Here is a 27,277-nt window from a genome sequence, read left to right as displayed (position 1 = left end):
TTTTTTGTTGTTGTTTCACATCACAATAGAAGAATATTTTTGGAAAATGTGAAAACAAAATGCAGAACTCACAGTTTAAACACTTGTTGCCAGTGTAATCTTATATTTAGAAAATAAAAGATGTTCCTTATGTATTCTTCCTCTTTCTCTTCTATTAACTTTGAAAACCAAAGCAATCAACATTAAAATAATGATTTGTGAGAAAAATAATTGCAAATAAAGTAAAAGAATTTTACTTCATAAAAGTAGCGGTTATCTAAACTTTACCACTATTCAGTTTCAATTTTGGAAAAAATACATTAACTTACATATCATATATATATATTTATTATACAAATAATATAATCTAAGATTCTACCATGCCCTACAATTTAACTACAAGTTGGGAAAGTAATGAAATATTGAGATATTGAGTACTTAAGGGCCTCCCACTTTACATAAATATATTTAATTTCATGTCCATATCATGAAGTAAGCATTTCTGTCTCAACTTTATAAACAAGAACACAAAGGTTAATAAAAATTAAGTTTTGTGTATGTATGGGAGGTAAAGATTCCATATTATATTTGTGCAAATAGAAAACCAAGTGTTCCATCACCATTCTTTATAGAGCTCATCCTTTACCTGTTACTGTGAATATCACCTGTCATAAGCTGGCACAGTGTTCTAATTAATGTGTCTTTAAAATGAGTCTTGATATCTGAGAGAACAAGATCTCTGTTCCCCTTTTCTTCTGGCTCTCTGGGGCCCTTTTCTCTTCCCTTGTATAAATTCTACAGCCATCTTATCAAGTACACTAAAAACTGTCACTTTAATTGCATATTATTAACTTGGAGAGAATTGACATATTTGTATTACTAAATTGTCCTATTCCTAAATTTGTTTAGGCCATGAAGTTCTTACACATCTGTTTTTATTATTTATCCGTAAGTACTATTTTATTTTTTGGTTCCAAGTTTCCATTTGTTGCTGGTGTGTAGAAATGCCATTGATTTCTTAAAAAGAGGAAACCTATTGAACTCATTTATTAAGTCTAATAATTTACCTGTTGATATTTCTGGGATTTTTTTTTGGTAGACATTTGTGACTCATGTCAGATGTTTTTGAAAGTTTCTTTCCAATCTTTATGTATTTTTTGTTTGTCTTTCTACAAGGACTAGTCCTCTCAGTCAAGGTGAAAGAGAAGCAACAAAAACAGGCATTCTTACCTCATATTTGATTTTAAAAGGACTGCTTCCAGTGTTGGATCATTAAGTATGATGTTTGCTGTAGGTTTTTGTATATACCCCTTATCAGGTTAAAGGTATTCTTTCTTTTTCTATACTAACTTGCTAAGTCTTTTTATTACGAAATGGAATTTCATTTTATCAAATGCTTTTCCCTGCATCTACTGCAATGATATGATTTTTCACCTTTAATCTGTTAATACAGTATGCTAATACATTCTGTTTTCTGCACCAACTTTTTTTTACTCTGGGAAATAACACCTGTAGAGAAAAATACATTAATAATACGTGTATGATTTTTTAAACAATCATAAAACAAAACCTGTGTAATCCCCTTCCGGGGCCAGCAGCAGAACAGTGTTGCTCCCCATGGAAGTTCCCGGTCTGTCCCTGTCACGTCTGCTACCCTAACACTCTCACAAGCAGCACAGTCCTGGTGAATGTGACAGCCGGTTCCTAGACTCTCTTTACGCCACTTAGGTATGCATCCATGAACAGTATCATTTAGTGTTGCTCACTTTCAAAATTGTTTTTTCACCTGTGATTGTTGCATGAGGCTTTAGTTTGTTCGTTTTCATTGCTTTGAAGGACATTTTCTTCTATTCCTGTTTGTTACACGTTGTTACTCGGTTTCCTAAGCCAGTCGTAGGCATTGTATGTAGTATATCTTCTTTGAACCTTAAATTTTTAAAAAAATTTTTTAAAGGTTAGGAGAAATTTAACAGATTTATGATCTCTTAGAAATCAAAGAAAAAAAAAGAAAGGCATCATTTTAATACACAAGTACTAGATTTATAAACAAAACATCAATATCTATAAATTGGCTTATATCTATAAGCCAGTATCTTATACTTACAGACTTAAATAAACAATATTAATTAAATCACAAGCAACTGAACTCTTCATTCTGGCCCACAGCCTCTTTTAGATATTAAAAACTCACCGAAAAGAATGTTTTCTCTTTACAAATGAAATATGCCTCCATTTTCTTTAAAGCATGCAATCTACTGGTCCCCTTATTGCAAAGCCATTAACATTACCTGAATTCAGAATTACTCTCCAAAAATGAAAGATGTGTATTTTACATATTAATTAAGCTTTTAAAGTTAGCCTACATATACATTTTTATCACTCAACAAATATTAAATGCCTACTCTATGCCAGGCACTAGTTTCAGATGACATGGATAAGCCACCACCAAGAAACCAAAGTGCTCTTAAATCATTAGCATGATTTGTTTTAGGAGTACTTCCTTACATCACTGAAGTATCTAATTGCTAATGTCTGACTCAGGCAAAATATTTCTATATAGATAGTCTAGCTATGAGAGGCTAATATAGTATACTATGTGGGGAGAAAGCCCCCTCAAAGATTGCACGGAAAATTTAGGAGCTAATTCCATTTCTGTTCGATGTGGTAATGGAATTTTTTTTCTTCCAGGCTGTTCACACATGTCTATTTCACTGAAAGGACCAAGGATTATAAATTTAGAATCAAATGTTTCTGACCATAAAAGTTAATTATCCAAATGTTTAAACACATTTAAAACTGCATGAGGTCCAGGCAAGGAAAAATTCACAAACAGCAGTATTTATTGAAGTAGAAACAAATTATGAGAAGCCACCTAGACACCTTAAAATAGAGCACAATATTCCTAGTTTTCTTAAATTGTTGATATTCCATCAGTAACGCTTTCCACTTCAAATTTTTTTGTGTTGTTTTCTTTATTTTTTTTAAAAAGCTGTAAAACACAATCAAAGCTAAAATTGAAAATACTTCCATGTCTCAAAATCATGAGCCAGTCAATTTTTTAACTTCGGAGGGTAGAAAGGATGCCATAGGAGTTTGAGGATGACATACATAATTTGATCACTTAATAGTCACAGATGGCATGAAAAACTATTTTAGTAAAATGCTTTGAGTGATTTAATATCCTTCAACAAACAACAAAAGCCTAAACTGAGTTTTGTTCCTTTTTTTCTCTTGTTAAAATAGTAGGATTCATGACATAATAATAATTTTGCATGTACACATTTCCATCTGTGTACTAAATGTATCTATGTTTATTTTTGGCTTGTTATTTTCATTGTATGTTATTCATACAATACATACTTACTGGGTGCCAGTTATATGCCAGGTACCCTTCTACACTCTGGAGTGAGCAAATATAGACATGATTCTTCTCCTCACTTAACTGCTAGCCAAGTAGGGAAGAGGGAATGTTAATCAAATAACTAACAAGCCAATAAATTAGTACAACTGTGATGAGAGCTAGGAAGGAGAGGTACACAGCACTAATCATACGCCTTACTTGGGGCGACTGATCTAGTCAGGGAAGCAGATCAGGGCAGGCTTTTGGGAGGAAGCGGCCTTCAAGTTGAGACCTAAAAGATGCATGGAGCTAATCAGCTCAAGAAGAGAGAGAAGGGGGGATGAGGGGGTCCCAGGTGCATGACTAGGGCTCTGTGGCTGGAGGCCAGTATGTGATTCTGAAAGACACAGAATAAACAGTAACTCACAAGATGAGACCCAGGAGGTAGGCAAGGGCCAGATCATAAGGGCTTTGTAGACTACTGTAAAGAGTTTGTCTTTCTCTTCACATGTATGCATTTGTAAACGCTCCTGTCTGCAATGTGGAGAGCAGACTGGGGAGGGCCCAGGGTGGACAGGGGCAGGAGACCAATTAGGAGGCTATGCCAATCACCTGGGTAAGGCATGACGGTGGAGGTGGCGTTAGTGGTAGAAATAAAGATACTTCAGAGTTGGAATTTGCAGGACTTTGTGATGGATTGATAATAAGAAATCTGGATTGGATTTGTGGTCAAAAGTGTTATTAATGAAATATAATTAACTACAGAGTTAAAGTGAACAGTGAAATCACATTAAGTTTAATTAGTACACATAAATCTTAATAATGGAAGGCTCAATAACTACAGGAGATGGCATTATTTCAGTAAAAATGACTTTGGCCACACAGTATAGAGCTCACAGGGCTTTTATTAAAGAAAATTTCCCTTTACCATATTGACTGGTGTTTGTCCCTCTTTTCTACAGGTTTCATTTAAAACTAAAATCAGTAACATTACATTTGTGTTTGTCAGTGATAGATTTTGAAAACATTAGCAACTCTAGGGTTATACTTTTCCTATTTAGCTCCTTAAGTGTAAACTACTTTTATCAACTCGTATTATAATCCACATTTCAGTCAATTAAACACAAATCCCATCAAATGTAGGCAAAGGTATTCATTTTGACTTAAATTTACACCAGTATACATAAAACTGTAGAAACTTCCCCACTGGATTTGTTTTTTAAGCCCCAAAATTCCAAATGCATTTGCAACAGCTCCCATGTCATTCCTGAATACAAGCTTCAGCATGATGTAATCTATTCTTCCTTTCCTGTTTGGGACCGAGTCAGCTTGAATGGAAATTACATGTATCCGAGGCAGAGCAAGCTAATCTAATGTGAAAGCCAGCAAGAGCACTGCCAAGGCCTCACCGATTCTAGTCTCCATCAATTTTCATTCAGATTGTGTGGCAGCCATGCTTTTCTTTTCCCATTATTCCCCTTTCACTCCCCACCCTCCATCCTGGGAGGAAATCTTTGTTAAAAAGAGAGAAAAGCAGCAGAGCGTAAAAACCCTTTGCATTTATGTTCTAAAGGTGATCAATATGGGGAAGAAAAGAGAGAAGAGTCGGCTGGGTGGAGTGCCTCCTCCTTGCAGGGACCTACAAGCCTCTCCCCATACACAGATGCTGCCAGCCAGTCTTGCTGAGGAAGAAACCAAAGTGATCAATGGACTGGGACTGGGGTGGAGGGAAGAGCCCCAGCGAGGGGGGAGAACTCTGAGGCAACAAAGAGACTACCATGACACCCTCTGATGTGGCCCCTAAGTCTGGAGAGGAACTTGATGCAAAAAGCAAACATCTCTTTGTGACTTAATTTGGCCTTTGTGTATTTGTGATCTCATTGTGCAATAATAGGATTTTTCTTTCTGTGAAGGAATAGTACCTTCATACCCCTCCAGATGTTACAGGCTTAAGAAAGGGTTTACACTTACTATTAATGCTGTAAATTACCTTTACCTTCCCCTAAAACCTAGACTTAGAATCTGGCACCCCATTTTATGGTACCGAGGCTGATCTTTCTGTTCTGATACCTCATTTTATAATAATACCTTGTGTTATCATCTTTACTTCCAGAGTTATCCTAAAGATTCAGTACCCTTGAAACTCCAGTACCTGAGTATTATAGACTCCTTGAGACGAAGCAGCTCTAGCTGTTGGCTGTGCTTAAGTTGCCAAGCTTCACGTTATCTGATCCTGTTGCCTTGGCCAAAATTGATTAGACCTTGGAAATCTGCCAAACACCAGTCAATAAAGGCCTTTCATATTGGATGGGGACTGCTCAGCTCAGTTAGGTTCTCTCTCTCTGGGAACATGTGCTCCAGATGCCCAGAGACCAGAAGTGGAGAGGAAATAGGAGAGAGCTAAGCTGTGTCCTGAGTATGGTGGAGCCTCCCAGAAAGGGGACCCTGAGGCCCACTTGGAGCCCATTCTCCAGAGCTATGAAACACCAGGAGTCACCACTGGGAGAGGAGGGACCTTCACATCTTTCTCCCCAAGATATAACACTGTAATTTTAAGGTGCACAACATGATGATTTGATACACATATATATGGTGAAATGATTATCACAGTAGGTTATTTAACACCTCCTTCATCTCAAAGGATTACCATTTTTTTGTTTTTAGGGTGTGAACAGTTAAGCTCTATTATCCTGGCAACTTTTGAGTATACAGCACAGTATTGTTAATTATAGTTCCATGCTGTACATCAGTTCCTCATAACTTATTCCACAGAGCTGGAAACTTGTAACCTTTGACCAACATCTTCTCATTTACCTCATCCTCTAGCCCATGGCAACCACATTCTACTCTTTGTTTCTATGTGTTCAGCTTTTTTAGATTCTATGTGTAAGTGAGATTGAACAGTATTTATCTTCCTTTGTCTGACTTACTTCACTTAGTATAATATCATTGAGGTTCATCCATATTTTTGTAAATGGTAGGATTTCCTTCTTTTTTACAGCTGAATAGTAGTCCACTGTATGTGCATGCATGTGTGTGTGTGTGTATCACACATTTTTCTTTATGCATCCATCCATAGATGGCTTGACCGAGTGAATTCATTTGCTTTAGATATATACCCAGAAGTCAAATTGCTGGATCATAGAGCAATTTTATTTTTAATTTTCTGAGGGACCTCCATACTGTTTTCTACCATGGCTGCACCAATTTACATCCCCAGCAACAGTGCACAAGAGTTCCCCTTTCTCTACATTCTTGCTAGCACTTACCTCTTGCCTTTTTGATAATAGCTATTTTAACAGGGGTGAGAGATATCATTCTGGTTTTAATTTGCATTTCCCTGATGCCTGGTTATGTTGAGCACATTTTCATTACTTGCTGGTATGCCCTCTTTGATAAGTGTCTTTTCAGGTCTTTTGCCTATTTATTAATCAAATCCTTTGGTTTGTTTGTTTTTGCTGTTATTGAGTTACATGGATTCTTTATATATTTTGCATATTAACCCCTGCCCAGATGCATGGTTCACAAATATTTTCTCCCATTCTGTAGGTTGGCTTTTCATTTTGTTGATGGTTTCTTTACTGTGTTGACTTTTCAGTTTGACATAGTCTCACTTGAAGAGTTTTGCTTTTGTTGCTTGTACTTTTGTTGTCATCTCCAAAAAATCATTGCCAAGACTGATGTCATGATGTCAAGATTTTTCCTTGATTTCTCCTAGTAGTTTTACAGTTTCAGGCCTAATATTTAAGTCCTTAATCCAATTCGAGTTAATTTCTGTGAGTTGTGTAAACAGTGGTCCAGTTTCATTCTTTTGTCCAGTTTTCCCGACACCATTTATTGAAGAGACTGTCCTCTCCCCACTGAGTGTTCTTGGCTCCCTTGTCACATATTAGTTGACCTTTATGCATGGGTTTATTTCTGGGCTCTCTGTTCTTTTTTATTAGCCTCTATGCATGTTTTCATGCCAGTATCATCCTGTTTTGTTGTAGCTTTGTAAATTAGTTTGAAATCTTCATGACCAATTCTCCAGTGAGACTAGACTATGTTGACAGAGTCTCTGGGACTTTCCAACTTTCCCTGTCATCTGAGATCAATCTCATTGCTCTTTCTCCCTTCCAACTTGAGAGGGCCTTCTTAATATAGCAAGTGGGTGGAAGAATATGAAACCTTGGCCTATGGACTACAGAATCTTTGAATGACAGGACTAAAAAGTGTCTGGGAGGTCAAACATTTTTAGCCTTAGAAACCTCACTTCCAAAGAAAGCATAAGATCAGATCATTATGTTATACACCTGAACTAATATAATGGTATATGTCAATTATACCTATTAAAAAAAGAAAGAAAGTGTAAGTGGAAACCCAACATACAAACAAAATTAAAGCAGAGCTGCTGTGGATGAAATAGGAGTGGGCAGATGAGGATCTGGCTGGTCAATATTTCCTTTCTCCCACCCAACCTTGGAGAGTACCTTGAAAACTAAAATTGTGGTTCAACCCTGGTATTTTACAAATAAGTAAACTGGCACCCATAATGTTAAATAACTTGTCTAAATCTAATTAGTGTCAGACAACAGAGACCATAACCCACTTTACTAATCCTTCCTCCAATGTCCTCTCTATTAGATTCCATTCACCTGACCCCATTTTGGTTACTCCTCTGCAGTAGTGGGAAGGGAAACTTGGAAGGCATTGCCATGTATTTTTCTTCAGAAACAAAAGTTGCTTTTCCCAAATCACACTTTGCCTGATCAAGTCCAATATGAGGACTAGCTTGCCTTCTCTTTCAGCACAGTTTGAATGCTTGTTGGAAGAAGTTACACAAAAAGAACTGAGTACTGTAAGAAAATTACTCAAGGATTACAGATAGTTTCATTAAGTTGACAGCTATGGTGATCAGTTGAAAGGACTTTAGTGTGTAAGATGTTTTAAAAATTGGATAAATGTTTATCAAGGTTAAATATTCTTCTTTTAAGTAAAATAAATAGGAAGGTACAATTTGGTGGCTGAAATACTATGCCATCCTTCTTCATTATTGTTAAGAAACTAAATTTCTGATCACCAATTCCAATGTCTGTGTATGGCTGGGGAGTGGGGGTGTGTTCCACACACCACCAGGTAATTCTCCAGCACCAGCTGGATGTCCTACAATTCAACTCAATTCTGACACTGTCTACCCAGAGATGGCATCAGATTTTACAGGCTGAGAGTTCAGTCCCACAAGACTGCCCCTTGCTTCAGAAGCCAATCACAAGTCCAGGTTGTCACGTGTGCTTCCAACAGAGTGGCTATAAATCAGAAGTTATCATGACCCTCTTCTTGGGTTTGATTAATTTGCTAGAGCAGCTCACGGAACTCAGGACACCAGTTTACTCACTAGATTACTGGTTTATTACCTAAAGGATAGGAATCAACAACCAGGTGAAGAAGTTCACAGAGCAAGGTCCTGAACAAAGGGATCTCTGTGCCTGTGGAGTTTGGGGCCCACTGTGACGGAACATGGCAGCGTTCTGAGTTCACCGACATAGAAGGTCTTGGAACCTTTCCTTTCAGGTTTTTATGGAGGCTTCATTACAGAGGCATGATGGATTAAACCATTGGCCTTTGGTGACTGAGTCAACCTCCAGCCGTTCTCCCTTCCCAGAAACCAGGGGGTGGGAACTGAAAGTCCCCCTCCCCCATTCAACATGGGCTCCCCTGGCAGCCAGCCCCATCCTAGGCACTGTCCAAAAGTCACCTCATCGACATAAACTCAGGTGTGGTTGAAAGGGGTTTGTTATGAATATTAAGACAACTTTATTGCTCTTATCACTTAGGACATTCCAAGGGTTTTAGGAGCTCTGTGGCGGGAATGGGATGAAGACCAAATATATATTTCTCCTCATAAATCACAGTATCACAACAACCTATACAAGGTGAACTTCTACCCTTCCTATCCAGAAGCAGTTAAAGATTGGAACAAAGGTAACTTGCAAAAACTCACTTTAAAAATAAGCTTTTTGGTCTGTTTGTTTCTACGCAGAAGATCAAGGCCTAGCTTGGATACCCAGAAAATGAACTAAGATACGATATGAGGAGGAAGGAGCTTCCGGCATCAGCACTCTCTGGAGGACTCGTGCCGGGGGATGATCATCAAAAAGCCTCCACAGGGATCCGGACGATGCTGCGGTTGTGGCTGCATCCAGCCCACCGTCTCCTGGACTTGCCATAAGAAGGAGGAGGGAGGTGTCTAGGCTGGCATGTGCATACAGTGAGACAACGAATTTGACTGGATCTGTACTGTTGGAACTCAACCAGGAGTTGGGAGGGGTGCAAGTTGTAGCACCCCAAAATCTCATGACTATAGACTATCTATGGTTAAAAGAACATATGGGATGTGAACAGATCCCAGAAATGGGCTGCTTTAATTTGTCTGATGGTTCAAGTACAGTTGGACAATATCCATCATATCATAGATAAATTTTCACAAATGCCTAGGGTGCCTAAATGGTTTTCTTGGCTTCACTGGAGATGGCTGGTAATTATAGATTTGCTTTGTTTATGTCACCGTATTCCTATTATGTTAATATGTGTGTGCAAATTAGTTAGTAGTTTAAAACCTATACATACTTAAGGTACTATACAAGAAGATATGTCAAAGAAATAATCAATCCTCCCAAGTTTCCTTCATATGCTACATCTATAGCTTTTCTTCTTCCTTCCTAATTACAAACCTTAAATAGAATTCGTGCCTCATATCGAATTTACCGAGTATCATAATTCCTCCAGGTGGTAAAGATACCTCGAGACAAGTGCTGGGCATAGAAGCCACAGGGCATAAATCTGCAAAGAAGTAAAAAGCTAACCTTTGCAAACAATATGGCTTCTCTCTCACTTACCAACTTTACATTTCCCTGTATGGCCCCGGAAGATGACTGGTTAGCCAGAGACGGGTAAGATTCCTCAAGGGAGGAACAACCTAAGACAGGCACAGTCGCAGGGGGGCCATCAGGTGAGAATTTGGGGATCAACAGAGGTGAGGCTCAGAACCTCACCCCCCCTGCTTTGAGAGAAATCTTCTGCATCCGTGGATGTCTTGCTGCCCTTGTCTAGCCTGGATTAATACTTAGTCCATAGGCACACACCTGATCATCTGATCATCTATATTTGCCTTCTTACAGCACTAAACTATGTTTTCTACCTTTATCTTGCATCTACCTACCACTTCAGCATTTTATTAAAAATAAAAAAAATAATAATAATAGGAGAAATGTGGGATCAACATATAAATCAAGTACAAAAATCAAATGAATATTCATATTTGACCTGATGGTTTATAGGTCATATTGCATGATCAAAACCGAAAGTTTCTGTGATGAATGCCCTTGTACTGTTCACCATGTAAGAATTTATTCACTCTGTAAGAATTCGTTCACCATGTAAGAACTTGTTCGTTATGCTTCAGAAGATTGGAGACTGACGAGAATTAGGCTTGAGATGGATTAATGATTGTACATTGAGCATTGACCCCCCTATACTGAATTTTATTGTTGTTAACAACCATTTGATCAATAAATATGAGAGATGCCCTCTCAAAAAAAAAAAAAATAAGCTTTTTGCATTTTACTTTAAAAAGAAAAACTTAGCACTCTTTTGGATATTTTAAAAATATAGTAATATTTCAAAATAAATCAAAGTGTAAGAAAAACAAAGGTAAGTATACACTTCCATTACAAACCTCATTATGAAAGTGATAAAATTGTATGTGACTTTCATATCAAAGCATGTGAAATTCATGTGAAAAGCCCATACAAAATAGGTATTAATATAAAAATTAATATCAGTTAATGGGATCTCCTCCCTATCATGTCCACAGATCTCCATTTCATTATCTGGAAATCTGTTCTCTTTAAAAATATTTTATCTTAAGAACTATTAACTCATGCATATTAGCTCCTTTTCAATCATGTCTGATTTTAACTTTGATGTCTACGAGTTTCACTGTTACATCATTGGAGAAACTACTGTATAGTGGTGTGGAGACCTGAAATCATTCTTCTACTTAAGCCTCTGTTGGTTAGAATATGAGTCCTCTGAAGGCAGGGACTCTGACTGGTTCACCTTTTATCCCCAGAATCCTGGTCATCAGTAACAGAAGACCTAGATCTGTTTGAGAGCTCACAAATGCCAAGTGGCAGGGTCCAGGGCTAGGAGAAGATTGGAAGGAATGGTTAGGATACAATTCTGTGGGCAAATCAGAGGAAAAGAAGTTAAGAAACTTGTGTCTAAAATATAAATATACAAGTTATTTGAGAAGTTAGTCATAGTGATGGAAATCAGTGAGCCATTGCTGTTAAAGACCAGTATATCTTGCGGGTGGTACTCCATAAGTATTTTTAAATGAATGAATGAGGGAATATCAGATACAATAAAATAATCTGAACAGCCCTGTGGAATAGTGCTAGCAGTGACTTGGGTGGTTTGTGAGGACTTATTTTTTGGGGGGTATGAGATGTGAGGGTTTTTTTCTTTTTAAAGCACATAATTTAGAAGATATGAATGAAGATACCAAAGTACAGCAAAGCCAGAAAAAAATTCTTCTTAGCACATCCCTGGGTAGGGAATTAAGCTAGACCTTGGCTCTGTAGTCTCACCTGCGGCGATTATGACGGATGGACTCCTTTGTTGAGCTCCCCTAAGAAGCTTCTCTTGATCTGTCTTTCCTTGGTTTCCTCTTTGGTGCTCCCAGTATGCCTTGTAGAATTCTGTCATCATACCTGCAATTCCAAGTGAAAATAGCAAATCAACTTTTTTTATTTTACAAAATCCTCATTTTAAACATGTGCTCCAAAACATCCCACAATAGACAGTTCTTTGAGAGCAGCCTCGCCATAAATTTGTATCTTTGGTTCTCAGAATATCAAAGTTGCTCAATCAGTATTTAGTGATGGAATGAATGATCCCCTTTGCTAAACTCTGGATATGCAGAGAATAATCAGACAATGTGTTGCTCTCAAGGAACCCCAGTCAGTGGAAGAAAAAACAATGACGTAAGTGAAATTCTGGCTATGGGGTCAGCTACGAGGTAGGGATCATTTCCGCCTGGCAGCATAAAAAGGCCGACAATAAATCTGGTCATCTCTGATGAAGTACGTTTTGACAAGTTAAAAGCAAAGGGTGATAAAATACTTCAGAATGGATATGGAAGAAGACACAGAACTGTCAGGAGCACAGCCCATCCTCACAGATACCTACGTAGAGAATTGGGAAGTAAAGAAATTAGCATTTGTGACATACTTATGATGTGCCAGGCACAAGGTTCTTTGTATCATTAACTCTCCTGCAGCAATGTTGTGAGGTAGTCATGAGGCACAGGGAAGGCAGTTATTAGTTCTAGGAGAGAAGATGCTAGAGGGGGGAGCTCATTTTGCAAAGGGCCTTGAAGGTCATCCAGCCAGGGTTATATAAAAATGACATAATCAGAGCAGTGTGATTTTTCTTTGGTTTACAAGTACCATAACTAGATGCACTTTTTCTTATCATCATTGGGTGACTGAGCTTACCATTCTCCTCCCATAAACTGACTCACCAGCGTCTCACACCTAGAAACATGGCTTAATGTTATTTCATTTATTATTGTTTACAGGTTGAAGGCATCTTTGATGATATTGTGCCTTGTCATCTGTGTTCGCACCTGTTTATAGGACACTCTCCATGTAGTTATTTAAAAATTTTGTTTGCTAAACATCTTCTCACTATTCTAGATCTTGTTTTTTGAGCTCCCCCCATTTTATCAAGGACTGTTTTTTTGTATATCAGTTGAATGGGTCCAAATGCTTTCTCTTTTCAACTATTTTCTTTCATCATTCCATGAATCTGCTCAAAGCCTTAATTGTCCACATTTGATTCGATCTTTCTGTTGCTGTCTCTACAACCAAACACTACATTGTGTCATATATTACAGAAATTATTAGGACTTTTCATCACAGGTTTTGGTTAATTCTGACTGGGTCTGTGAACTCATGTACTGTTATCCTGCATTATAAGTAATTTTTCTGCCTTACTGTTTTCTTTTCTTCCTTCCTTTCTCTTTTTTACATACTGTCACTCTAAGCTGAAGAAGATCTATTTATCTGTACAGGGCATCTGTTTTTATTGCTTTCTTCTGTTTACTTCCTGACTTATTATCTAACTCTTAGGAACAAACTGATTCTAATGGACTCACAGTGCTCTTTGCTTCCTTGTAGGTGGCCACTAAGAGGATGTGAGATCAAATCTTTCATGCAATTATCAAATGAATAGACAAAACGATATAAAACACCTGGACTTTTGGGTAAGCATTTGGTAGCATATGCATTAGAGAAATGGAAATGAATTCCTTTGGTTATTGATACCAAGAAATGGATCTTAGATAGGACTGTAAACAATGGACAGTTTAAAATGAAGCAGCATGTGGGTGAATGATCTTGGTTTAGATTAGCAGGCCTGGTAGAGTTTAAGGTCAAACCCAGTTTTGTTTAACATCTTCATAAATAATCTGGAGACAGATTAAAAAAAACCCTTTAATTACATGTTTAAGTGACTTCAAGCTGGGAGGTGTTAAACATGATATGAAGAAAAAGACTAGAAGAGGTGGGCAAATAGAATGATAAATGGCTTTCACCCCCACTAATCAGGAAAAGTATAAAATGATAGCTCAGTGTGAGAACAATTTCAAGCCAAGTTATTAAGAGGAAAAAACACGAGTAAAGGAAGAGCTATGTTGAAAGAGTCCACAAACAGCAATCTGTGGCATGGGATGGAAACTGCATTTACTACACAGAATTCTCTTCCAAGGGCTCTGATTTCTATCAAGGGTGCATATAATTTGCTAACCTAAATGCCAATATGATACAGAATTATTAAGATTTTTATGCTAGTTATAAAATCATATGTACAAATTCATACATTTTGTACTTACATTTTTGTTTAAAAATTAACCTAGAAAGATTGATTTATGGAGGGTGAACAGTAGTATGGATTTGATCACATGTATAGATTCAGGTAACCATACCACACTCAGGTGACAGAAGAGTTCCACTGGCCCCAGATGCTTCCTTCTGCAGGCCCCCACCCCCACCCCAAACCTCAGGCAACCACTTACTGTCTCTGTTACTGTAGTGCTGCCTTCTTGAGGGTGTCACATAAGTGAATCATATAACTTGTTCTTTGAGGTGGATTTTTTTAATGGTGGTCAAAAACACATCTCATAAAATTTACCATTTTTAAGGATGTGTCACTTTTACTGCTCTTTTCAAAAAAACCAACCAATTCCATTAATGTTTGCTTCATATATTTGACTGCCCTGCTGTTAGGTGACTATATACTTAGAATTGTTATATCTTCCTGGTGATTTGACCCTTTAATGTTATATATTATACTATGTATTATATATTATCCTTTGTTTTTTGTGACAGCCTTTGACTTAAAATCTATTATGTCTGATGTAAGCATGACTACCCCTTCTATCTTTTGGTGACCATTTGCATGGAATATCTTTTCCCATCCTTTCACTTGCAGTTTGAGTATGTCCTCATATTTAAGTGTCTATTATAGACAGCAAATAGTTGAATTGTTTTGTTCTGTTTTGTTTTGTTTTATCCATTCAGCCACTCCATGTCTTTTGGTTGGGGAATTTAGTCTATTTTCATTTAAAATAATTATTGAGAAAGATGGTTTTAGTATTACCATTTTGTTCATTGTTTTCTGAATACTTGCAGTTATTTTGGCCCTATTTTCCTCCCATGGTGCCTTCCTTTGTGTTTTGTTGATTTTTTTTTTTTTTTGTAGTGACATGCTTTGCTTCCTTTCTCATTTTATTTTGTGTATCTTCTATAGGTTTTTCTTTCTGGTTACAATGAGGATTACAAAGAATATCTTATAACAATGTATTTTAAGCTGATAACAACTTCAATCACATACAAAAAACTACTCCTTTACATCTCCCTCCCTCTCTATCAATGTCACAGATTAAATTTTTTTGTGTTTGTATCCAAGAACAAGTTTTATATTTGTAGTAATGTTTTATGCTTTCTCTTCTAAATTCTATACCTGAATTGAAAATGATCTCTGCATTTTATAATTAATCTCTATAATTTTATAATTTATGCATTTATAATTAATATAATTAAATTATAATTAATCTTATAGTACTATAGGATTCTGCATTTGTCTACATATTTACCATTATCAGAGAGCTTTATATTTCCATATGCTTTCATGTTGCTGTATAGCATCCTTTAGTTTCAGCTTGAAGCAGTCCCTTTAGCCATTCCTGTAAGGCAGGTCTAGTGGTGATGAGCTCCCTCAGCTTTTGTTTATCTGGGAAAGCCTTTATTTCTTCTTCTTTTCTTTTAAAAAGACTATGATTTTTAGGGCAATTTAAGGTTCACAACAAAGTTGAGCAGAAGGAACAGAGACTTCCCATGTAACCCCTGTCCCCTCACATATAAAGTCTCCCACATTATCAGCATCACTCACCAGAAAGGTGCATTTGTTACCAAGAATGAACCTACATCAACACATTATCCAATGTCTGTGGTTTACCTTTGGGTTCACTATTGGTGTTGTACATTCTGTAGGTTTGGACAAATTCATAATGACATATACCCACAATTACAATATCATACAGAGTATTTTCAGTGCCCTAAACATTTTCTCCTCTGTCTGTCCATTCCCCAGCCGCAGCAACCACTAATTTTTTTTTCAACCACTGATATTTTTATTGTCTCCATTGTTTTGCCTTTTCCAGAAAGTCATATGGTTGGAATCATATGGTATGCCTTTTCAGATTGGCTTCTTTCACTTAGTAATACACATTTAAAGTTACTCCATGTCTTTTCATGGCTTGATAGCTCATTTCTTTTTAGTGCTAAATAGTGTTCTATTGTCTGCCTGTTCCAGTCTATTTATTCATTTACCTACTGAAGGACATCTTGGTTGCTTCCAAGTTTTGACAAATATGAATAAAGCTGCTATAAACATTCATGTGCAAGTATTTTTGTAGGTTTAAGTTTTTGACTCCTTTGGATAAACACTAAGGATACAGGAAGAATATATTTGGTGTTGTAAGAAACTGTCAAATTACATTCCAAAGTAGCTGTACCATTTTGCATTCCCATCAGCAATGAATGAAATTTCTTGTGGCTCCACATCCATGCCAGCATCTTATGTTGTCAGTGTTCTGATGACATTAGAATGTTGGTCATTCTAACTGGTGGGTAGTGGTATCTTCATATTTTAAATTGAATTCCCTGATGAAACAAGATGTTGAGAATCTTTCACATGCTTCTTTGCTATCTGAATACCTTCTTGGGTGAGGTGTCTGTTAAGGTCTTTGGCCCATTTCTCAATTGGACTTTTGTCTTATTGAGTTTAAAGAGTTCTTTGTATATTTTGAACAACAATCCTTTACCAGAGGTATCTTTTACAAATGAGAACGAAGCAGCTGTGGTTAGTTTTTATATTGATACAGTCTTCCTTTTAGTTGCTCATTCTCTCAGAATCCCTAGTCTATATTGTGAAAGGTCACAAAATACTGAGATTTTCTTCAAGAAACCTAGAATCACCTTCAACTCTGGCTGTTCCTTAAACTCATCTCTAGTCAAATGATCTTTTTGAAGTGGAACCAAAGAAGGAATTTCACTCCCTTTTCTTCATTACACTTGTAGCTCAGAGTCCTAAGTGTACTTTGAAATACCAGAAACATTCTGGGCAAATATACTGGGGTCTAGACAGTTCCAGTACCATTTGTTGAAAAGACTAGCATTTTCCCAATAAAATCGCCTTTGCACCTTTGTCAAAAAGACAACTGGATGTATTTATGTGAGTATATTTCTGGACTCTATTCTGTTCCATTGATCTGTTGCTCTAGAGTGATTTCTCTGGCTACATTCTTTTGTTCAAAATTGTTTCAGCTATTCTAGATTCTTTGCCTTTCTATATAAATTTTAGAATCGGCTTGTTTTTAATGTACAAAAATTCTTGTTGGGCTTTGACCAGAATTGTGTTATATCTATAGAATTGACATCTTTACTATATTTACTAATTGAAATCACTCTTTACTATATTCTTACAATCCATGAATAGAATGTATCTTTCCATTTACCTGGGTCATATACAATTTTTTGTTCTGTAGTTTTCAGAATACAGATCCTGTCCATGTTTTGTTAAGAGTTATGCCTAAATATTTTTTTGAGCTCTTGTAAATGGCATGTTTTTAATTTTTTTCAAATTCCAATTGTTCATTGCTGGAATGTAGAAACATGATTGATCTTTGTAGTCACCACATGTTGACTTTGTGTAAGCTGCTACTTTGCTAAAATCATTTATTAGTTGTAAGAGGATTTTTGGTAAGTAAATTTGGATTTTCTACTTAATCACAGCATCTGCTAACAGGGACATTTTTCTTCGGCACCAATGCCTTCCTCCAGGTTTCAGGCTGCCTTAAGTCTAGGCTGAGAAATTCTGAAGGGAGAAAAATGGTAAACTCATTGTCATTTTGGTGTTATTTTGAAGTCTTGTCTCTTCTCCAATTTACCTGTTATGATTTACTTTTTAGAGTGCCCAAATAGCTTCTCCATGCATTCTTTCCAAGTTTCATAGCTGTATTCAGTGGGAGACAGATTGGACTGTGTTTACTACATCTTACCTGGCACCAAAAGCCTTTTGATTTATATTTGCCATTATGAATTACAGAGCCTTTATTAGGAAATTTTCAAGTTAAAATGTTATTATTACTACACGTAAGATCATTTCCATGTCTTGCTTTTCTCTTCCTTCTTTACCCACTTAACATTATTTACCTAAGTCACCTACCCAGATATGTATGGCAGAGGAGGGAAACACCCAGAATCAAAGAATGAAAGGGAAGTAAAGGGCATCCAGAGTTTTTAAATGGTCGGTAAAAACAGGCCGTGTAAATTGTGAAATGTATTTTTCTTGGTTAGAGGAATGCAAGGATTGAAAAATTCTGTTTACATAAGAATGAGCTTCTCATCAGAGGGCCTCTACACTTAGGAACTGGGGAAGTCAACACAGGATGAAAACCTCTAAACAGGAATTCCCATGGAATCAGCTAAGTCAAAGAAGGGAGGGAGAAGGGACTGTTCTGGGAAGTGAAAACCACTTGTACCAAGGCCTTAAGGCAGGAGAGTGTGGTGTGTTTATGGAATGGCAGGCACTATAGGCATGTCAAGTACTATCACCCATTTCCTGTAGGCTGAGAGCCACTATGTCACTTTTCCCAGTTGTCTGGATGGTATTTCCTAACATAAACCAATATCTAGTCACTGCTCAGTCCATAATTACTTTTTAGAGTTTGTTCAAATCAGAATACCAGAAAGGTCCATATATCACAGTAGCTTGATAGGACTTTTAATCCCTTTTCACTGTACACATCGCCCCTCTTTTCTTCTTTGAAACTTATTTATTAAATAAACTGGGGTTGTTTGGTCTAAAGCACTTCCTACAGTATAGATTTTGCTGACTGCATCCTCAGTGGTGGTGTTTAACATGGTCCTCATTCACCAGAGCTCATGTAAATTTCTAGTTAGAGATGGAGGTTTCATATTTAGGATTGATTTTTTTTTGCAAGAATATTCTGTCAAAATGTCCTATCTTCTTGTGATGTGACAAGCCATTGCTTAGGCATATACTCAAGACAGCTAGTGCCTCTCACCCCAGGCACAATGGTATCTATTTTCTTTACTTCTGGCCCACCTTTCAAAGCTTTCAAGTCCTAACTTTGTAAAAAGTGATGTTATGAACCTGTAACCTCTGCCCCAGAACTCAAGACCTCAGATGTATTTGGACATTCCTCCAGGCTACAATAGTGGACTGCTGTCTAAGTGGCCTTGGAATCAAAAGGGGAAGGAGTCAGGCAATTGAACTCAAAATCTTCTTTGATTTGATTTGACTGTTAAGTCTGTGACTTTTATCATTGCCTTTCAGAGCACAAGAAGAAAATGTTGGCATAGTAAATATACATAATGTATTGTAATATAAGTTATATGACATATGATTGTTGGTATACCTGTTAAGTCTTCATAATTAATTGAGGTGTATTATATTAGTTGGAGTCATAATGACAGCAAATTATATTCTAAGATATATTGAATCCTAAAGATATGCTTTGTTTCATGTAAGAACTTTGCCATATAAGAAATACCACATATATATAAAAAATGTCCCATTAGGGATTAAGGAATATGATTATAATTTAGGTTAGAGTTAATAGATTAAAGTTACCATATGAGACAACTTGTGTGTTGGTTTCTGAATAATTTTTTCTTAAATTTAGCTAACTCTATCAATAAGCTAAAACAGGATAGAAGTTTAACAGATCAGAGGTTTAAGCTCCAATAGACATTGAGACATATTAAAAAATTGCAGAGATAGATATTCAGTTAACCATCCTAAACTCTGCTAATGCAAAATGTTTTAGTCACCCTGGTTCAATTCATGTCTCTAAATAAATTATAAGTCAACAAAATGTTTGTCAGGCCAAACTCTGATCCAAGCTTGCCTTGGTGTGATGCAAACAGTGGCCACAGGCCAAGGACGCTTCGCGCTCGCCTGCTGAAATTTGAGCGGGACTCTGGGAAGATCAGAGAAGCCTAAACAAACATTTGGGTCCTTCCAAGCTTCTTACTATTTTCAGTTTTTATAACAGTCCTCTCTGGATTTCTACTTAAAACTAGAATACACTGCATACTTTTCCTTAGAATTCTGAGACAGAAAATCTTCAGATTGTAGCCCCAGTTTGGTTTTAATCAGTGCTGATATTTCCCTTTTTTAACAAATCTTTTTTTCCTCTGCAGGGATTATCTCTCTTCTCTTTTTGTTTAATTTTTTTCCCTGCATTTTCATTTTTCATCAAATTATGAAGAGCTATTTAATTAATACCGATCAATGACAAACCTATAACTAAGAAAATCCATCTGTCACAACTGACAGAGTACATGGAAAAACCAATGATTTAAGACAATAAATAGGTTCACCATCTAAAAGTAGTGCCTGGCTCTCTGAAAGTGAAAGTCAACCTATAGCCTACAGAATACTTGGTTTGACCAACTCGGTATTCTTTTAAAAAATTGAATATGATTGACGCTAAGTGGAGTGCACATTTTCCAGTTGATCCCAGTCCACACGGCTTTATACTCCCTCTCACATTTACCCTACCTGAATGGCCTTTGAGTGAGCTCAGTTTGTACCTGGTTAGAATTTTTGTGGAAAAAGACCCAAAGCCACATTTCTCAAATGTGCATCAAGGAGATTGAAGGGGGCGCTCAGGGCTGGGCATGTTTAAGAGCATTTCAACTGACTCGGTGATCTTGAGTCACACTGAAGAAACATCTCCTGGAAGATTTTCCAAATAGTCTTTGTGTGTGTGTGTGTGTGTGTGTGTGTGTGTGTGTGTGTGTGTGTGAAAATCAAATCAAATCGAAATACTCTAATAGTACTATAGACAATTGACCAAATGAATAAATGAGAATCAGGCATCTCATTAATTCATCAGTTCTCTTTTTGCTAAAATACAATGAATTCTTTATGAAGGACAATAAAAAGTGAATATTTAAAAATGAATTTTATATGGAAAGCAGCAATTAAAACACTGTGTATATATACATAGGAGTGATAATGTTACTAAATTTGAAAACAGTTTTCTTCCTAGCCTCCTGAAGGTGACATGATATTTTTTTAGTAATTTTGTAAAACTCATTTAATGGAAAAGTTTTTTAATCATGGAGATGGTGTTTTCAAAAAAGTGAAATTTTCTCAACTTTGTAGTAAGGTTGCTGAATGAAGTTGAATTGTTACCTTTCATCCAATAACCCTAAATAAAATTATTGATTTCTTAGGTGCGGATGATGTAAACTAAGCTATCATTAAATCTAAATTAGGCGATGTCTTTTATTGTAAGACAATTTACCATCACCATTCTGTAAATTCTGGAGGATTTCCTTTAAAATTAGTTTAGACATTTCTTTTCCTTTGGAAAACTAGGCAACGTTTCTCTGTCGTTTTCCTCTCCTTTTTTTAAAGAAAGTTTTTCTCAGGTTTTTAGAAGTTGTGCATAAAGTTATATAATACAGAAAAGAAAATATAAATGTAATATGAAAAGAAAATGTAAAGTCATATAATACAGAAAAACCAGAGAACATTTTCATGTTGTCTAGATAAAGATTTCTTATAAGGACAAAAAAAAAAAAAGAAAAAAGATTAACAAACTGAATTTATTATATACCCAAGAGACATGAGTGTTCATAAAAAATCATGTTCAAAGAATGATCATAGCAGTAATTATTTATATCAGGCAAAAACTAGAAAACACCCAGATGTCCATCAACAACGTAACAGGTAAATAAATTGTGATTTGTCATATAATGGAATTATGTAAGATTTTGTTAGTCATTTTCCTTGGGTTTTGATCGGGTTTTGTGCTATTTACATGGTACTCCTGAAATTTTTTTCTTTTTTTTCCTAGTAGTTAGAAATAAATTTGATTTTTCTGTATTGACCCTGTAATCTTGCTAAACTCTCTTATTTATTCTAATAATTCGTTTGTAAAATTCTTTCGGACTTTCTTGTATATGTTACATCACCTGCAAACAATGGCAGCCTCATGTCAAGAACTGCAAGGGGTTGAGATTTTACTCTACTTGCCAGGTTACAGATTAACAAGAGACACAGGACTCCTGGGTCAAGGTGCAAGACTTTTTTTACACACAACAAAAGCAGAGTGTCAGCATGCTGGTGTCACCGCCGAGCCCGTTTGCACAGGGCCATGCCCATGGGCCTAGGCGAACGTCTGCACACACAGTGGGTTGTGTTACAGAGGGGGACACTGAACTTGGGGAACTTTCTGTTTTATCATAACCGGAGAGCAAGACTTCTGCTTATCCCAGAAGCAGATGTGACCTCACTCCTCAAGGCTGTTTGCTGCAAGCACAGCCCTAAACAGTGGTCAGGACTTGCATTCTTGGCACATTCAGCAAGATGTGTATGAACAGGAGAGCCCCACGGAGGATGGTCTTCCCTCACCCTCTGTGTTACATCACCTGGCCTCTTGGCCCCACCAGGGCCCCAAAGACATGGGCAGGCCATGTTCACTGGAGGCCTTACTGTGGGTTTGTATGGGTACCAACATGGAGGCTGACCACCCCGTCTCAACCCAGATGCCAAAATAAGAGCTGTGAGTCGGCCATTGGAGACTTGACTGGACGTCCTTCCGGAGCAAAGCTGCTTTGTCCTTTTGTCCCTTCTATTATCCTTTGTGAGGGTCCGGAGTTATTTCAAACTGCTTTGCCTTTTTTGAGGCCACTCCCCCATTCTAGGAGCCCCAACAGGCCAACAACTCTCTTTGGAGAGCAGCTCTCAGGCCCTCTTCTGTCCAAGTGGCTCTCCTCTGGGCAGAGGGGAGAGCAGGGCCAGGGCCGGGGTCACTGTCGCAGTGCTCTGAGTACAGTTCATTGATTAACTGATGGGCTACCTGCCAGCTCTCTCTCACTCTTTATCCTGGGGGAGTCCTGGGCTGGGGTTGTCCAGGGAAGGCTTGCTTTGGGCTGTTTTACTCTGTCTTCTTCAATCTTCCTGTCCTGCTGCTTCCTCATTTGGGATTTTCTCGAACTCTCTGTTCTTGTTTTCTTTGTTGCATTTTCTTTGTTGCAAGTAATTTATTCCTGCTATTTCAGTGGAATCTTGGGAGACAGAAGACTCAAACAGGGGCACTTGTTCTCTGAACTGGAAGCCCATGACTTTTCAAGGACTCAGTCCTAGAAGGAGCGCCATGAGATCCCTTCCCTCCCTGTCCCTCTCCTGGCCTCCCCTCCCCTCCCCTCTTCTGCTGCCCTGTTTACACACTCAGCCCACAGACTTCAGGCCAACAAATGCTATGAAAACAAAATGAAGACAGACTAGAAAGTATTTCCATGATGTTGGTTCTCTCACTCTTTCAGTGATTCAAAAACCATTTGCTGAGTGTCTCTTCAGTGTCAGGCATTTTACTGTGAGCACCAGAAATACAAAAGCCTGTAAGCCACTAATCTCCTAGGGGCCCAAAGACCACAGCAAACAAAAAATAGGCAATGGGGAGAGAGTAAAATTCACATTACGTAGTCCTTGCAAGGAGAGCCTGGTATCTGGGGAGCAACTCTGACCCAAGGTGGGAGGGAAGGGAATCTACAGAGATGGGTGGGGGGCAAAGGCTTCCCCATGGAGATATGTTCCAGCTCAGTCTCAAACACTCAACAGGATTGTCCCAGGCAGACAAAGGGAAGACCTTCATAGAGCATAGCGCGAACAAAGGAGCCATGAGTTGCTACAGGAGGTTTGGGGAAGTTCTATCTTTTAGAGCTCAAATGTTTCAGGGGAAAGATGGGAGCAGAAAGGCCTTGAAGGGCTTGGTGAGTCACCCCAGAGAGTTAAAAATTGGCCAGTCTTTCTCAAAGTGCGGTGCAAAGATTATTTTAGTTTGTATATAGACTTTTGAAAAATAGTTTTGAGTTTATTATGTATTTTAGAAATGTCAAATCCATGATTGTACAAATGTTAAAACACGACAGGTATAGTAGGTAATGCTATGGGGATTTATGTTAGGCAGGCCAACGTGCAGGTAAGTGCTCAGACATGCTTATAAAAGTTTCAAGCCTTCAGCAGCCATCAAGCTTAGAGAAACTAGAACAAAGAACATACCAGTAATACTAAGGAGCTTGAAATAAGAAAGGAGAAATAACAGTAGAATAGGTAATCTCTCTTTCTATTTCCCAATTCATTTTCCCACTTACTGTGTATTTGTCAGAGTTTGAGGGGTTTGGGGCTGATCAAGGGAAAAGATGACCACTGACGCTGTGGCAAACAACAAGCCTTCGGGCGATGCTCAGAGAGGGCTGCATGTGGGAAGGTCCCTTACAGGAGCTGGTCTGGAGGCTACAGGGGGTGGCCACACCCTTACGGGGAGGAGGGCAGGGGAACCCCCCAGAGGAGAGGAGGCCAAGGAGTGGCTTCTGAGTCTCGTTGATGTCACTCCGCAGCATGGCGGGGAGTCTCTGGTCAGAGACCTCCAAAGGGCAGCCCCAGGAAGCTTGGGGCCTTATAACCACAGAGCTCTGTCTAACCAATGACAGCTGATGGGGTGAGGTTTAATGGAGTATGCAAAGCAGTGGGGCCCTAAATGGCTTAAAATCTGCTTATCTGTGCTACCTTTCAAATAACTAGATGCGTAAAAACTTGAATTTGGCATTAGTGGGCTTTCGAGCTAATGAGTCTCAGCCTACAGTGAAGAAATAGAGTGTAGAGGGAGGAAATAGCTTTGTAACAGAACAGTTTGGCTCCCCTTTGAAGCTGTATTTCTTTTCATTTAGTATATTTCAAAAGAAACCCAAGCAATTTCATTTTATTTGACTTCAAAACAATTTGCATTTACTTTAAACTAAGGAGCCGATTTGGCAGTTAAGAGCACAGACTGGAGTCAGGAAGACCTGAACCCAATGTCTAGCTTAACCACCCAGGTAACTTCTATCTGCTTCAGCGTCCTTGTACTTAAAATGGAGACCCTGGCGTCTCAACCTTCATTATGAACATAGGATTTTCTAAGAAGAAAGACACAGGCCCAAAGTAGTGTTACTTCTGGTAGGCCAAGTCATCAAACCAGGACTTAATACCTAAACTAACTGTAGTTTCAACCTCTCCCTGAAATGCAGTCCGTCAGGAATTCACTGGTCAGCATGGATAAGATAATGTGACACTTGCCCTCTCCATCCCTGAAGGAAGATGAAGGCATTCACCTCAAGAGACCCTGAGCGTGGCCTTTCCTCACACACACAGAAGCACTGGAATGTCTTGAACATGATCTTTGAAAATGACTAGAGTATGCAGTTCGCTATAGTGATAAATGTAACCTCTTTTCTGCACATATTCTCTCCTGCAGAGAAAGTGTTCAGGATGTCTCCAAATGAAGGGGCTTAGAGCAGTTCATGAGAGCACATTGACTGGCCGCTCCCGGCCACAGTCCTCAGTAAGACTCTGAATAAACTCTATCTTTTTTACATCTGACAGTTGTGATGATTTCTGTGGTCAGATTAAACAAGGTGATACAGGTGACACAGGATGTTAGACGCTCTAGCCTCACTGTCAACTGAGGGGACCACACAGAGCAGATCAGAACACTAACACCAATGTGAGCGAGAGCCAAGACACCCCACCCCACCAAGTGCAGAATTTACAGTGGGGACCCAGGTGTTATGGCCAGTGACTCCAACAATCCCTCACCCACTTAGAGGATAAGGGCTAAATGTGGAAAGGGGTGTGGTGGGGACATGGTTGAAGATCCTTCTTTTGGAGGGGTGGCTGTAGAGCATGGAGTTCCCACTCCACCTCTACATGGAGGGTGAAAGTGTTCCTTTCTAATGACAAGTTTAGCAGGAGTCAGTGGAATCCTATGGAGAACACTGTGCCGTTCCTTGCAGCTGAAAGAGAGACAACTGGGCCAGATATTTGCTTGCAGTGGCCTGAAGTCTGACTCCAACGTGGAGCCCAGAGAGAGGCTGAGTGGCTGTCACTTTGGGGGCAGAGCTAGGAGAGGCTGCTGGGTTTGGATGAGCCCACACTCCTGGCATCCTGGAGGGCTCTTGGTGGCCACATGGTGGGCCTCACAGAAGAGGGCTGAGTCCTAGACAGCAAGGCTGCCGGGAACATGAGGAGACTCCAGGTGAGGTGGTTAGAGGTGTCCCCACCAGGCCCAGCAGAAGAGAAGGAAAGCCCGGCCATGAGAGAGGCAGTTTGGATTGTTTGCCCAGCTAAACCCGAGGTCTCAGAGCTCGAGGCCACCCAGCTTTGCAAGGACCTCCCTATCCTCTTACTTTCTTCCTTCCCAACCCCCAACCATGGGAGTCCACCAGAGAGAAGCAGCAGCCGTCTGGTGGAGAAGTGAAGAAGGATGGCAAATGCATCGCTTTCTTGGCTGGGAAAATGCATCAAAAGTGCAATTGTTCCTTGAACAGCATGGATTTGGGCTGCATGGGTCCATTTATATCCAGATTTTTTTCACTAAATATACTGGAAAAATTTTTGGAGATCTGCGACAATTTGAAAAATCCTTTTCGTATCTCTCACTTACTTTATTGTTAAGAACACAGTATATAATACATGTGCAAAATATGTGTGACTCAACTGGTTATGCTATTGGTCTCACTGATAATTGTATGTTGATTACATATTGCAATTGTAATATCCTGGATATTTTTATCTTTTTAAAAATGTGGCTTCTAGAAAATATAAAATGGTATGGGTGGCTCACATTGTATTTCTACTGGACTGTCTCTTAGCCCTCCTTTCCTGTGTGTTTTCCTCCTAGTATAAAATCACTCCGAGATTCTCAAGTAAGTGCCGTCACAAGCGTCATGTCTCCCTCACAACGTGCCTTCTCAGCAAGACAAATACTCTCCACTGTGTGACAAATGTGAGCTCCTCAGAGGACTTACAAAAAGGAAAATGTCACTGAAAATTCCAGCAACACCTGTGTTTTCTTTGAATATCTACCACCAAATGCTACCCAAGTCTCATCTTATGTAGCTTACAAAACAGTGTCACCACACACAGCAGGAGTGAAGTGAGAATGGCATATACTAACTGGTAGGCAAGAGACAGAATGAAACTTTGATTAATATACTGTAGCAAGATTTCAAATACTTGTACTTGTTCAAATATCTGAGCTTTAAAATTTACAAAAAGCCAGTATGTACTTTGTGGCTGGCAAATAGTTTTATTCATACCACATATGAAGGCTTTGCAGTGCACTGCTAACTGAACGTCTATATTCTGTAGATTATATTCTATACAGCGGTACATCTTTATCTGTCTTTTGTGGCTCCTTCCTGCGGAGACCAGCTCCACAAACCAGCTGAACCTGAGTGAAGTAGATGAGGAACCTACAGGTGTTGCTGG

At 38.4% G+C, this 27,277-nt stretch overlaps 1 long non-coding RNA gene across 2 annotated transcripts in view; it reads right to left on the bottom strand.

Annotated features, from left to right (window-relative positions):
• Positions 1 to 27,277, bottom strand: part of LOC118970139 (uncharacterized) — a 129,774-nt gene that overhangs the window by 5,757 nt on the left and 96,740 nt on the right. The window contains exons 3-4 of one of the 2 annotated variants that reach the window (XR_012127972.1): positions 11,950 to 12,072; positions 1,766 to 1,905 (exon numbers count right to left, since the gene is read on the bottom strand). This is a non-coding gene — a long non-coding RNA (uncharacterized lncRNA). Of the gene's footprint in view, positions 1 to 368; positions 1,906 to 11,949; positions 12,073 to 27,277 lie in introns of those variants that run through there. The other variant, XR_012127971.1, reaches the window with a different exon arrangement.

This window comes from Manis javanica, chromosome 2 (assembly GCF_040802235.1).
Source record: "Manis javanica isolate MJ-LG chromosome 2, MJ_LKY, whole genome shotgun sequence".
Taxonomy (NCBI): domain Eukaryota; kingdom Metazoa; phylum Chordata; class Mammalia; order Pholidota; family Manidae; genus Manis; species Manis javanica.
Note: the sequence above shows the minus strand (reverse complement) of the source record. Positions and strands in the feature narration are given on the sequence as shown.